Here is a 14,760-nt window from a genome sequence, read left to right as displayed (position 1 = left end):
TTTTTGTTGGCAGCTTCAACAACACCGTTCATCTTTGGACGGTATGGAGAAGAATTATGGTGGTCAATCTTGAAACTCTCACATAATTCTGTCATTGTCTTATTGTTCAAGTTTGAACTGTTGTCGATGATGATCTTGCTTGGGATTCCATAGCGACAGATAATCTCCTTCTTGATAAAGCGAGCAACCACATGTCTCGTCACATTGGTGTAGGAAGCAGCCTCTACCCATTTAGTAAAGTAATCGATGGCGACCAGGATGAAGCGGTGACCATTGGAAGCTTTAGGCTCTATAGCACCAATCATGTCGATGCCCCACATTGAGAAAGGCCAAGGTGATGTCAAAACATTCAATAGTGTTGGCGGCACATGCACCTTATCAACATAAATTTGGCATTTATGACATTTTCTTGCATAACTGAAACAATCGGACTCCATGGTCAACCAGTAATAGCCAACTCTCAAAATCTTCTTGGCCATGGCATGTCCATTGGCATGGGTCCCAAAGGATCCTTCATGAATTTCCTTGATTAACATGTCTGCTTCGTGTCTATCCACGCATCTGAGCAAAACCATGTCATGGTTTCTCTTGTAAAGCACATCATTGCTCAAAAAGAATTTGGACGATAACCTCCTCAGAGTTTTCTTATCCAACAATGTAGCATCTTCTGGATACTCTTGACTTAAAAGATACCGCTTGATGTCATGAAACCATGGTTTACCATCAGTTTCTTCTTCAATCAGTTGACAGTAGGCAGGCTCATCTCTTCGTTCGATTCGAATAAGTGGAGCTTCATTATGGAATCTGACTTGGTACATTGATGCTAATGTTGCCAAAGCGTCAGCCACTTGATTCTCTACTCTTGGGATGTGATGGAAAGTGATATCATCAAAGTATTCTATCATCTTCACAACATGAGCACGATACGGGATCAGCTTCGCATCACGGGTCTCCCATTCACCTTTGACTTGATAGATCACCAAGGCTGAATCTCCATACACCTCAAGGATCTTGATTCGGAGATCAATTGCGGCTTCAAGACCAAGGATACAAGCTTCATATTCAGCGACATTATTCGTACAATCAAAGCACAACCTTGCTGTGAATGGGGTAAAGACACCATTTGGATTCATCAAAACAGCCCCCACACCATGACCACTGTAATTGGAAGAACCATCGAACGCGAGCTTCCATCGAGATCCTGGTTCTGGTCCTTCATCTGGGTCGGGGGTCTCATAATCTTTTATCACCATTATATCCTCATCGGGGAAATCAAACTTCAATGGCTGATAGTCTTCAACTGGTTGATGAGCAAGATACTCAGCTAACACACTTCCCTTGATTGCTTTTTGGGTTACGTACTGGATGTCGTACTCTGACAAAAGCATCTGCCAACGGGCAAGTCTTCCAGTCAAGGCAGGTTTCTCAAAGATATACTTTATTGGATCCATCTTTGAGATCAACAAAGTAGTATGGCAAATCATGTACTGCCTCAAACGACGAGCGGCCCATGCTAGCGCGCAACAAGTTTTCTCCAAAAGCGAATATCGACTTTCACAATCGGTAAACTTTTTACTCAGATAGTAAATAACATGTTCTTTCCGACCAGTTTCGTCGTGTTGCCCCAACACGCATCCCATTGACCCTTCAAGTACAGCCATGTACATGATTAATGGCTTTCCTGGGACAGGTGGAATCAGAATAGGAGGCTCTTGCAAGTATTGACGAATCTTCTCAAAAGCACTTTGACAATCAGAATTCCATTCAACAGCCTGATCTTTTCGAAGCAACTTGAAGATAGGCTCACACGTGGCCGTCATGTGTGAGATAAACCTTGAGATGTAATTCAAACGTCCAAGGAAACCTCTGACTTCTCGCTCGGTGCGTGGAGCAGGCATTTCTTGTATAGCTCGGACTTTGTCAGGGTCCACCTCAATTCCTCGTTGACTAACGATGAAACCAAGCAACTTCCCTGAACGGACACCAAATGTGCATTTTGCAGGGTTTAATCGTAATCTAAACTTTCTGAGGCGTTCAAATAGCTTCTTAAGATGGTTCATATGATCTTCTTCATTCTGAGATTTAGCGATCATGTCGTCAGCGTAGACCTCTATCTCCTTGTGCATCATATCATGGAAAAGAGTGACCATAGCTCTTTGGTAAGTTGCCCCAGCATTTTTGAGACCGAAAGGCATTACCTTATAGCAAAAAGTGCCCCAAGGGGTAATAAAAGTGGTCTTCTCCATGTCATCTGGAGCCATCTTGATTTGATTGTATCCAGAAAAACCATCCATAAAGGAGAATACAACAAAACTTGCAGTGTTGTCTACTAGAGTATCAATGTGTGGTAGAGGGAAATCGTCCTTTGGGCTAGCTCTGTTCAGATCCCTATAGTCAACACACATTCTCACCTTTCCATCCTTTTTGGGCACAGGTACAATATTAGCTACCCATTGTGGGTACTTCGCCACTGCGAGAAAACCAGCGTCAAATTATCGTTTGACTTCTTCACGAATCTTAAGAGCCATATCTGGTCTTGTTCTTCGGAGCTTTTGTTTTACTGGCGGGCATTCTGGCTGAAGCGGGAGCTTGTGCTCAACGATGTCGGTGTCTAGACCTGGCATATCCTGGTATGACCATGCAAATACATCCACATATTCTTGTAGCAGCTTGACCAATCTCTCTCTGATGCTTGCTTCAAGCGTGGTGCCAATTTTGACTTCTTTCTTCTCTTCCTCTGTGCCAAGGTTGATTGTTTCCACCGGTTCTTCATGTGGCTGAAGGGCTTTAGACTCGTGCTCGAGTAGCCTTGCCAGTTCGTCGGGGATGTAACAATCTTCTTCACCCTCCTCTTCCGCTTGGTAGATAGGGGAGTCAAAGTTATGAGAGGTAGTAAAGTCATTGGATTCAACGGGGTTATCGTTTATTCTGCATGTTTGAATGATTGATTTCTTTTAGAAAAGTAAAAATAGAAAATGCATAAATGAAATATTATTTTTTTTGTTTTTGAAAAGATTGCCATTTTCTTATGAGAAAATCCAGTAAATGAAAAAAGATTTTAACAAAATGTCTTTCATTCATTGATAATGATTATTTGAAAATGAAAAGGGGCCCTACAACATGACCCATTAGCCTTGGGCAGAGCTAAGGATTTGAAAGGAAAATACAACAATTATTACTTTGACAAAGGAAAAATTTCGGGGATCTCAACCGCCTTCTAGTTGTTCAAAGTTGTCTCACACTGGTAAACCAAACATGGCTCATCTTCATTCGCGGTGCTATCTTCAATTGCATTGACTTGATCTCCATGGATGAATCTTGTGCTGAGGAATACTTCCTGGATGCTTCGGGTGTTGTCCTTTGTAGGGACTCGAGCTCCTTTCGCAGCGGAAGGCACATATCCCAGACCAAAGCGATCATGCTTCTCACGAATATCAATAAGTTGACCCCAACCTTCAGGGTTTCCTCCTTCAATACTAGACTTTGCGCTTTTCAGAGACGCGAAAGATGAACAAGCTTTCCCAACAGGGTCCTTCATTTCCACAAAAGTGGCATTGGCTATTTCAAGAGCTTGGAAAGAAGTTTCCAAAGCGTCCTCATCAGCCTCAATGTATCTGAAGGATGAAAGGTGACTGACCACACAGTCCTCCTCTCCAGAAATGATGATTAATTGATTGTCCACTACAAACTTCATTTTCTGATGTAAGGTGGAGGTAACTGCCCCTGCAGCATGAATCCAGGGACGCCCCAATAAGCAACTATATGCTGGATTAATATCCATAACTTGGAAATTAATCGGGAATACATGAGGGCCAATCAATATGGGCAATTCAACCTCTCCAATCACTGTTCTCCTGGAACCATCAAAAGCTTTCACTACCAAGGCACTAGGCTTCATAGCTGGTCCTTGATAAGATAATTTGGCGAGTGTTCTCTTTGGCATAACATTCAAAGAAGATCCAGTATCAACCAACACTCTTGCCAAAGCATCATCTTTGCATTTTACCGAGATATGGAGGGCACGATTGTGATTTTGTCCATCCTCAGGTAATTCCTCTCCACTGAAGCTCAAAGTATTACAAGCTGTGATGTTTGCAACTACTCCATCGAATTGGTCAATTGTTATGCTTTGCGTTACATGAGCTTGAGCAAGCACCTTCAACAAAGCTTCCCTATGGGCTTGGGAGTTCAATAACAGAGATAGAATAGAGATTTTAGATGGTGTCTAATGCAACTGGTCCACAACCTTGTAGTCACTTTTCTTGATAAACTTCAAGAATTCGACAATATCTTCGGATTGAAACACTTCGGGTTCTTTAGTGGGAGCTACAACTGTTGATTCCTTGGTCGGCCCTTGAGGAGTCACGTTGAATTCAGGCGTATAGATTCGACCACTACGGGTCATTCTGCTCATTCCTGCAATATTGGTGACGTCTTCATTTACAGCTTCTGTCACTTCAGCGTCTGAACTTCCATCAACTACCTTGTCTACAACGGTAATCTCATATTTCCAAGGTACAGCCTTAGTGCTCTCGTATGGAAAAGGCGTGGGCATACATATCTCGACAGGCGACAACTTACTGTTCACCGGGATTACTCCACCACTATCATATGGGATTTCAACTGGTTCAGGTAAATTGAAACAAGGTTCAATCACCAACACATCCTCGTTCTTCACAGCACTGGATATTTGAAGCACTCCTTTATCCATCAAGTTTTGGATATTGTCTCGTACCACCTGACATCCTCTTGGGTGTGTGGCACACTCTTCACAGTTGTCATGATCAACATTAACCAGGCCAGCTTGCACCAATCGGGCATGGAATGCTGCCAAAGGAGTCTTAACATCCTCCACCTTATCAACCGTAACACCAACAGAAGCGTCTTCAATGGCGTTGACTCCAGGATTTTCATGGGGAGGAAGGGGATTGTTCTTCACATTCGGTCCCATGTCCTTAAAAGACAAGATCTTGCTCTCAATCAATTCCTGAACCCTATGCTTCAGAGTGTAACAACCCTCTAAGTCATGCCCGGGGGCAACTTCATGAAAAAGGCAGTGTGCATTAGGGTTGTACCACGGAGGCAGACGATCAGGTGGAGGTCCCATAGGTCTGGGAACCACCAAACCCTTTTGCAACAAGGAGGGATAAAGCTCAGTGTACGACATTAGGATTGGATTGAAGGTCGCCCTCTCCCCTTGCCTTCTATTCTGGTTCTGAGCATTTTGTCTCGGCGCTTGAGCTCTCGGTTGTTGATAAACAGGAGCTGCTGGTGCTTGTTGATAAGCTGGAGGAGCCGCAACACGTTGTTGAACTGGAGCTGGTCGATAGACTGGAGGCGCTTGATAAGCCTGAGCAGGTTGTTGATTGAACGCAGGCGTCACAGCAGCTACGTATGGTTGCGGAGCATACTAGATGGAATACATGGGTGGTTGATAGGGAATTGGTTGTTGAATATATTGTTGTGGTGAGTATTGTTGTGGTCTCTTTCTTGGAGGAACTCTTCCTTGACCACCAGTCACGGCATTTGTTTCCCCCTCTTTCTTCCTGGGAAACCCTCCAGAGAACTTCTTTGGAATAGCACTTGAAGTTCCAGCTACAGCCGCCAGTTTGCCATTCCTTACACCATATTCCACGCGAGCTCCTATAGCAACAAGCTCGAAGAATCCCAAAGAAGCACTTCCAACCATCTTCTCATAGAATTGAGGCTGGACAGTGTCGATAAACAGTTCGGCCAATTCTTTCTCAGCAAGAGGTGGTTCAACCTGAGAAGCCAGTTCCCTCCATCTTTGAGCATACTCCTTGAAGGACTCCTTGTCATGTTGGAACATGCTTTGCAGCTGTCTTCTGTCAGGCGCCATATCCATATCCATATTTGTAATGTTTTATGAACGCGTCTGACAGGTCCTGGAAACACCTGATCCTATTCTGATCCAGACTTAGATACCATTTGGAAGGAGCCCCACTTAAGCTGTCCTGAAAACAATGGATCATTAGCTTGTCGTCCTCCACGTGTGCAGTCATTTTGCGGTAATACATGATGAGATGGCTTTTTGGACAAGTGTGCCCCTTGTATTTGTCGAAGTCTGGAGTTTTGAATTTTGCTGGAATCACCAACCCGGATACAAGGCACATTTCTTTGGCAGCAGATCCAAAGACGTGGTCTCCTTCTAGATCTCGGAATTTCTTCTCAAGGAGCTGCATGTTCTCCTTTACCTCCCTGAAGTCCTCAAACCTTACTTCGTCACCAGCAACAGTTGAGTCAACAGTCTGATACATGTGGTTTTGATCTTTATAATGAGGAACATGCCTAGCATAGGCGGCTGGTGGAACCACAGTATGGATGACTGGACGTGCGTCGGTGTAAACTGGTAATGGCACAGCTTGTTGGACAGATTTCCCCATTTCGTGCACCACCTCCGCTCGGGGGACGAAATCATAGGGTAGCCCATATGGAGGAAGGGTTGAGGGTAACGTCCTCTGAGGTGGGACTTCCACTGCTGGGCCCGTGGTCTCTGAAATCACGGTCACTTGTGGAACCTCAAACCTGAAGGTTAAAGCTTGCAACATCTCTCGCATCTGGGACATGCCTCATTTGATTTCGTCTAGTTCAGCTCTAACTCGGGCGCTCTCTTGTTCTTGTTCAGCCATTCTCTGTCTTGCTCTGGCGCGAGTATTATACTGGTGTTGAAAATTCAGCGTGAAACTGGTGGAAGAAAGGGCGGAGTGAGACTCTTTTTTTTTGAAAATGTATGAATGCATGTATGGATGCATTTGTTTGCAAAACTCTTAGTTATCTTTATTATTTATTCCAGCAATGTTAGAATATAAGCACAACATGTAATAATTGAGACCCAAAATGACAACTTCCATTAATCAAAATCAAATTCGAATACAAAAGGATTTAACTTCAAGTACACATGATTCGAATACAAAAAGATTTAAACACCAACAATTCAAATTCAAGTACAAGTAAACTTAAGTTCTGTCTCAGCTCTTATGATCGTAGCCAGATCTGTGGTGAGCTCATTCATCATTTTCTTGATAAACTTGACGAAGTTGAAAACTTGAGGAGGCGTGTTTTCTGGACACATACACCAATCCGCTTCCTGGAGTTTTTCCGGGAGTTCCAACATGTTGAGGTTAACAAACCTAGCTAAGTTGCGGAACTTGCCATTCCATTCAACATAGAGCTCTTGGAGTTTCTGGATGACCATTTGATCTTCATCTAAGGTTGCTCTAGTCTCTCTATACAACCTCTTCCAGTACACACAATCATTTTTTAGAAGTAAGTAGGCTGCATCACCTTCTTGGCTCTCCAAAACTGCAAACCTCCTAGTAGCTTCTTCCAATTGGTACCTGAGATGGTGACAATTCCTTTCGGCTTCTTCCTTTTGGAGTATCTCGCGAGACAACTTTTCCTCGCATTTCTTCAGAGCGTCTCTCAAGTCACGGATCTGTGCCTCAAAGTCGAGCTTAATTTCTTTTTTATCCATAAGAGATTTATCCAACATTCTCCCTAACTCACAGATCATATACTCAGCTTTCTTGAGCTCTTCCTTCCTGGTTCGGATCACTGATGTGGAACCTAATAGGATATGATCAAGATCATCTTTCTGGTCTTCCAATAGCCTGGCTCTCTTGTTACTGTCCTCAAGTTCTTGGGCCTTTCCCTTACGTTCCTCTTTCAAATTCTGATTTTCCAAGATAACTCGGTTCATCTGAATTCGTAATTCAGTATTCTCCATTTCGAGCTCCTTAACCTTAGTAGCGAGTTTCTCCATGTCCTCAGGGAGTATGGGCTTGGGCTCATGAGTTTTAGGAAAAGCTGGAACCTTTAAGATAAATGGCAACTGGATTTCCTCAACTCTTTCTTTCACCCATTGAGTGTAAGGTTCTTTGGCGAGAATGTTTCTTTTTCCAAACTCTTTACCTTTTCTTACAACCCTTAACCAAGCCTTTCGTACTGCTCTTACATCAGGATTGCTTGCTTGGATGTCAGAGAGCACAAATGGCTGTAAATCCTTTGCGTCAGGAGGACCATCCATAGAGTAACCGTGTTGCAATCGAGATAACATAGGGTTATAGTTGATGCAACCCTTGGTACCCAACAACAGTACATTAGGAAATTCCCCACAGCTGACTATAATGTCTGGGGTTTCCCACTCTCGGATATACCATCTGATGGAACTTGCGGTGAGAGAAGCTAGTTTTTGAGGAGACTTAAGTTCTTTTGCCACAAAAGGACCTTCTTCGGGCATGTGTTGCGTGAACCAAGTGTAAAGCAAAGGAGCACAGCACAACAAAGTTCCACCCCTCTTTTCGTGTCGAGTGTGAAGGGCATAGTAAATGTCAGCTAAGAGAAATGGTACTGGATTGCCAGAGAGAAAGACTTCTATGGCTACTTGATCCACAAATTTTTCAACATTTGGGAAGAGCACAATCCCATGGATCAATAAAGCCAACACATCATAGAATGCATTCCAATTTCCACTTTTCTTGAACTTTAGAGCTAAATCTTCCAAAAACCTCGCGGCAAAACCTTCGCAACCCCCTTTTTCAACCCAATTGTCTCGAACAGTCGGGACATTGATACTTAAGGCTGAAGCTATCTTCTTTGGGCCCATATCTTCTTCGAGCTTTGGAAATGGATTAAAATCTTTCAATTTGAGACCCACGATTCTCTTAACTTCTTCCAAAGTAGGAGCTAGCTGGAAATCAGCGAATGTGAAACAACGCAGAGGTGGATCATAATATTGTGCCAGAGAGCCGATAATTCCATAGTCAACTTTCTTATTTAGAAGGCTCAAAATTTTCCCATAGTTTTTTCCGAACTCATCACGTCTGCTGAGAGACAAATCAGAGGTCAAACCCTTCAGACTGTCCAACTTAGGTTCCTTGTACTTAAGCGTGAAAGTGTGTCTCATTGAAGTTGTCATTTTCAAGTTCTCAATTCCTGAAACAAATAAGAGACAACTAAGAGCTTGCCTTTTTTATGATGTTGATGCAATGTATGAATGTAATGCATTTTTTTGTATAGGTTCAATAGGCTTAAGGCATGGATAAGTCTGATTGCTTTGTATAGAACATGGTTCTCACCAGGTATGATTTAAGGTTTTTTGAAAAAGTTCCTAGAGTCATGGATCCATTAGACTGTTTGCTACCTGCGGCAACTTACTTGCCGGGCATCAACTCTATCTAAAGAATCTGCTCTAAGTGAGGTTCTCGCATCGATCCAACGAGAAATACATCTTGCAGACCCACACTACGCAACCATCTTTCCTAGTTAGGCAAAGAACTAAGGTTCTACAAATGGTTCTCAGAGTCATGGATCCTAAAGAAAATATTGAAGCTTACGACAACTTACTTGCCGAGCGACAACATCCTCTCAAGAATCTACTCTAAGTAAGGTTCTCGTACCGACCCAACGAGAAATACATCTCGCGGACCCGCACTACTCAACCTCGTCCTATCTTATGTTTTTACTCGAGACTCGGGTAAAAGTCTTTCACACAAGGTTTGCAATCAGAGTATCCAAGTACCAAACCATAATCGAACCAATACAACAGATTCATATCAATATGACAATAGAGATAGTAAAAACAAATAAAGAAAAGCCACATAGGTAAACAAACAAAGGCACACAAACGACCTAACTAGGCTTGACTCACTTAGGGAAACTATCATGTCCCCAGCAGAGTCGCCATCTGTTGCACCTCGAAAAAATGGGGATACGACTTCAAAGCGAAGCGCAATCGCACGCTCACAATGATGGACTGAACAGAGTCACCACCGAACTTTATTTATTCCCAAAATGGGAAAGGGAAAATATCGATAAAACCCCTAAAAGAAAGGATAAGATATGGTCATCGCAACCAATATTAGGGTTCGGGAGTCGATTACGCAAGGGGAAGGTATTAGCACCCCTCACGTCCGTTGTACTCAACGGGAACCATTAGGTTAGTTGTGTGCGTTAGTTTTAGTTGAAATATTAGGCTTTTCGAATTATTAGGTGGGAAAGAAAGAAAGGATGAGAAGAGAATCTTTTTGGATTTTTGACGAAGGACTAAACCTAAGTTTTTTATTAGTGGGCCTGACAAGATTTACAAATCCTGCTCCTACGTATCTCAATAGAGAAGTCAAGGCTTACGTAGTTCTGGGTAGAAAATGTTTGTTTGTTGGTCGATTTTAGCGAAAACTGCTTTGTGTCAAATCGACGAAAACATTGTTGGACTACCCAAAACAGGTGGAAAAACATTGCCTTGCATTATTTTGAAACAAAGTACCTTTCGTTTTGAGAAAAGGTTTAAGAGTCAATCGCACGACGGCGAGAAAAAGAATTGATTGGTTTGAGGTGTTTTAAATAATGGCGAGAACTTGGATGAGCGAGATATACATCTCGAATCCTAGTCTCAGGAGTGCGCGGTATACACCACGTTCCATTTCCATCTTATTTGAAAAAAGTGTTTAATAAAGATTAGGTGTTTTGGAGTTTGAAAGACGAGCACTTATGACTTGCAAGCTCTTACAGCTTGGGTCTAGTACTCGGGACTACGTCTGGACATTCCACCCAGGCAGTCTGTTTCTTTCCAAAATTGCTAAGAAAATGATTCGGATTTTTACGAATGTTTTGGAGGGAAGACGAATATTTATGGCTTGCAAGCTCTTACAGCTTGAGCCTAATATTCGGGATTATAACTGGATATTCCCTCCAGGATAATCTTTTTCTTCACGTTTTATTTAGAAAACTGTTTGAATATTAGAGTGTGGAAGAGAAGACGAATATTTATGGCTTGCAAGCTCTTACAGCTTGAGCCTAATATTCGGGATTATAACTGGATATTCCATCCAGGATAATCTTTTTCTTTCAACTTTATTAAGAAAAAGATTTGAATATTTGGAGTGTTAAAGAGAAGACGAATATTTACGGCTTGCAAGCTCTTACAGCTTGAGCCTAATATTCGGGATTACGACTGGACATTCCATCCAGGTAATCTTTTTCTTCCAACTTTATTAAGAAAATGGTTTAGATATTCATAACTATTTTAGAGAGAAGACGAATATTTATGGCTTACAAGCTCTTACAGCTTGAGCCTAATATTCGGGATTATAACTGGATATTCCATCCAGGATAATCTTTTTCTTCACGTTTTATTTAGAAAATGTCTCAAATAATAAATTACAAGGGTATGGAAATGGGCTCGACGTTGAATCGAGAATTAGGTGATTTACGTTTTTAAAGCGGTTTTGAATGGATGATGAAATTAAAGGAAACCAAATTTGTGTTATCAAGTGATAATGAAACTATGAGTGTAGGAGAAATCATAACAAAACATAAACATGAAAAAAAATTGAATGCTAAAAGAAACAAAATACTATACATGGGTATTGAACCCACTACCTCAAGGAAGGCAAGGTAAACCTTCCTCCACTTGGCCATAGACAACCAACTGTTACTGTAACAGCCGCTCAAATACATAAACAAAAAAATAAATAAATGACCAAATAAATAAAAAAAGGGTTAAATGGGCCCTAGATGTCCCTCAAAACAATCAAAATAAAGGGTCAAACTCACAGGACCAGAAAAAAAAACGAAAAGTAATCTTCTCCTACTTCCAAAATCCACACTTTTCACAGAGAAAACAAATCTTTCATCCTAGAAATGAACAGAAAATAAGTAAAAAGGGCAACTTCTCAATCAACAAAGAGACACAACCAGCATAACGATAACCGTTCCTCATTCGACCCAAGGTCAAGAATGGATCATTCCCGGTCACATGCAAACGAGAACCAACACACACGATTCGCTAAGAAAGCTTACCTGTTATCGCTAAATGGAAACGGTGATTTGAGAAGGTAACACCTCGTCTGACTCGTTTCTTTTCTCCATGCTTCGTTCTCCTTTCTCCCTCTTCTGGATGGTTCGCGAATTGGGCTTCGTGAGGGTTCGCCTTTTCTTCTCCGATCAAAAATAGGGTTTCTTTTATTTCATGCCTTTTTTATCACAGCGGCCGCTCTCCTCTCTAGGGTTTTTTGTGAATAGTGGACGCGCCTCTCTAGGGTTTTTGTGAATAGTGGTTCTTCTTTTATATGCCACTAATCTCTTTCCTCTGATTCGCAGCAGAAGCTCTCGTACGAAGGATGTTGGGGAAATTTTGTCCTCATCCCCAGTTGGTGGTCCCCCCTTCTCTACTCTTCATTTACCCTTTTACTGCTTGGTAAGAAATTAACCACTACTTACAAGTTTACTCGACACACTTGAACAAGAATGGGATATGTGCTATTTGAAATATTGGAATGGGATTGTATTAGTTCATGACCGTGTTGTTTGATGTTGTGCAGGGTCTTGTGTCATGGCGCAGTTTGGTGAGCTGCCATAAGCGTGACGGTTCGCTTCACAACATGAGCCTGATAATGCATCTCTGCAATGTCGCCCATTCTGTTGGTGTCATGTTAGCATTAACCTGGTTTTGACTTTGGCTTGGCAACTGCTGGCTTCTTAGCTGCTGCAGAAAGCTTGAACGAACCTTTAACCTTAGCAAGCTTTCCAGAAGCAACATTCTTCTTCAAATTTTGGAGCAATAGCTTCTTGAAGTTTCCAGGAAACTGTTTCTGATAAGGCTTCAAAAGTCAGCATAGCTGAACCATCATCTGATACATAGCAGAAAACCTTGTTGGTAGGGTAATCAATGGAGAGTATAGACAAAACAGTATTTGCAATGATAAGAGGCGGCTCCTTGAGAGGGTTCTCTGTACTGACGAAAACGCCAATAAGGGCCAACTGTGATGGTTCTCCGTCACGATCATATCTTATAGCAAGCCTGTCAAGATAAATCTCACGGTTAATGGGCGACCACTTTGGAAACTGATCCAAAATCCCGGATAACGCGAACCAAATCTCACAGATAGCTGATGTCAACCACAGTGGATATGCTATTTCATGGAATGGCTGGACACTAGGGAGAACCGAAATATTAATATGCCTTCTGATAATCCCTTCTACTTCCTTGAACAATTGGTCACCATCCTCCCAACAGCAGACACACTGAAGTGTGTGTAGGAGATTGTAAGTTTTAGAACCTTTCCTTCTGTCTTTGTTTTATTCAAAGAATTTTCTATCAGTAGCTTGCTTTCTTATGTTCCAAACTTGACATGATAGTAACGGTTTCGTAGCATGATCTAATTATTATTATTATTGAACTGATGTGCACTTTATTTTTCTTGTTTGGAGACAAAACCCGCAGGTTTGAGGTATGAAGCGTGGACATGTTCAACACCATTATGATAAGGTAAATCATTTGGCTTGATCTCAGCATCCGATACCGAAGCTTTGGGTAAACCATGAACATCCGAAGACAAATTCATGGCATTTTCAGAAGTGCTTGAATGAACTTGCTGCGTGTTAATAGTTTCCAAATCAGTAGATCCATCCCAAGCACGGGATACAGGGTATTTTTGTGTGTTGAATTATTCCTAGAATACTGACTTCAAATTCAAATTCTCTCTGATTCTTAGTGATTTTTCTTTTCACTGCAGCCTGACTACTATCTTTAGATGTTGCCTTTATCCACCTCCAGATTATCAAGAGTATATTGTCTCATCGAATTCCATCTCCTTTCCACAAACTGGACAGTTGTCACTTCTCTCCATCCACTCATAGATGCAGCTAAGGTGAAAATGATAAGAGCATTTTGTCATTATCTTGGGATTCTCTTTAGTGTATTCTTCGAGGCAAGTTGGACAGATATCCTCTTCTTCTGATGATGACGTGTAAATAAGCCCAACTCCAAGTGTGTATTTTGATGATGAAAGTTCTTGATGCAGACTTAGAACGGTATATCTTCAATTCATCTTCTCGGGTACATTCATTCCATTTATCTGCTGAGTTCAGAGGCTCTGCATCATATGGTAAGGGCCTTGGAGGAGAATGGTACATGTCCAATAGAGAATTATCAAGTGATGCTGCAGATGTCATGGATGTTGTTCCATAAAGAGATGAAGAAATTGAAAGTGCTTCGCCTCTTCGGAATATTGATGCACACGCATTCAAAAGATTCTGTACCAAGCAACTGAGACACATGCCGTTCCTGGAAGTGTGAAATTGAGAAGAGTATGCAAAAGTTTTGAGGTGAAAGTTTGGATTTTTCGGCGAGAATTACTATGAAACTACGAAATTGAAGCGATACTGTATTTTGTTGTTGTTCTCTTTCTTTTTGTAGTCTTCACATAATCTTCTTATTTCAGCCAGTCGGTGTGGAGGAATACAGTAGACACAGGGAGAATGCTTGTGTGTACTATCCAGCAGCCTTGATCGCCTCGCATCATCTCTGTCGCAACTCGACCACTGCCACGGAGTTACCTGTTCCAACTGAACACGACAATCCGACACCAAAGATTCCATTCTTAATCCTTCAACAGAAACACGGAATAGAGGCCTTCATGAAACAGGTTTTGCATTTGATTTTTGTGTTTTTGTTGTATTCTCCAAAACTATTCTTCATTATGTTTGTAATGCTGATAAAGTTTTGGTGACAGGGGACTGTACACATCGGTACTGGCGGGAAGATCTGGTATTCTAGTGCAGTGCAATACAGTTGTCCCAGATAAATCAGTGATGAAACCACATAGCTCTGATGCAACTGCTCATACTTTGTCCTGAATAATCCTTAGACATGATTGCACCGGCTAATATTGTAAACAAAGTGAACATTGCATAATAGATTGGAGAAACCACTGTTGTGTTCAAAGTATCCAATGCCAT

At 41.8% G+C, this 14,760-nt stretch overlaps 1 pseudogene; it reads right to left on the bottom strand.

Moving 5' to 3' along the window:
• Positions 1-13,580: 13,580 nt before the first annotated feature.
• On the bottom strand, positions 13,581-14,760 carry LOC127095650 (E3 ubiquitin-protein ligase At3g02290-like; annotated as a pseudogene).

Source organism: Lathyrus oleraceus, chromosome 6 (genome assembly GCF_024323335.1).
Source record: "Lathyrus oleraceus cultivar Zhongwan6 chromosome 6, CAAS_Psat_ZW6_1.0, whole genome shotgun sequence".
Lineage (NCBI taxonomy): Eukaryota > Viridiplantae > Streptophyta > Magnoliopsida > Fabales > Fabaceae > Lathyrus > Lathyrus oleraceus.
Note: the sequence above shows the minus strand (reverse complement) of the source record. Positions and strands in the feature narration are given on the sequence as shown.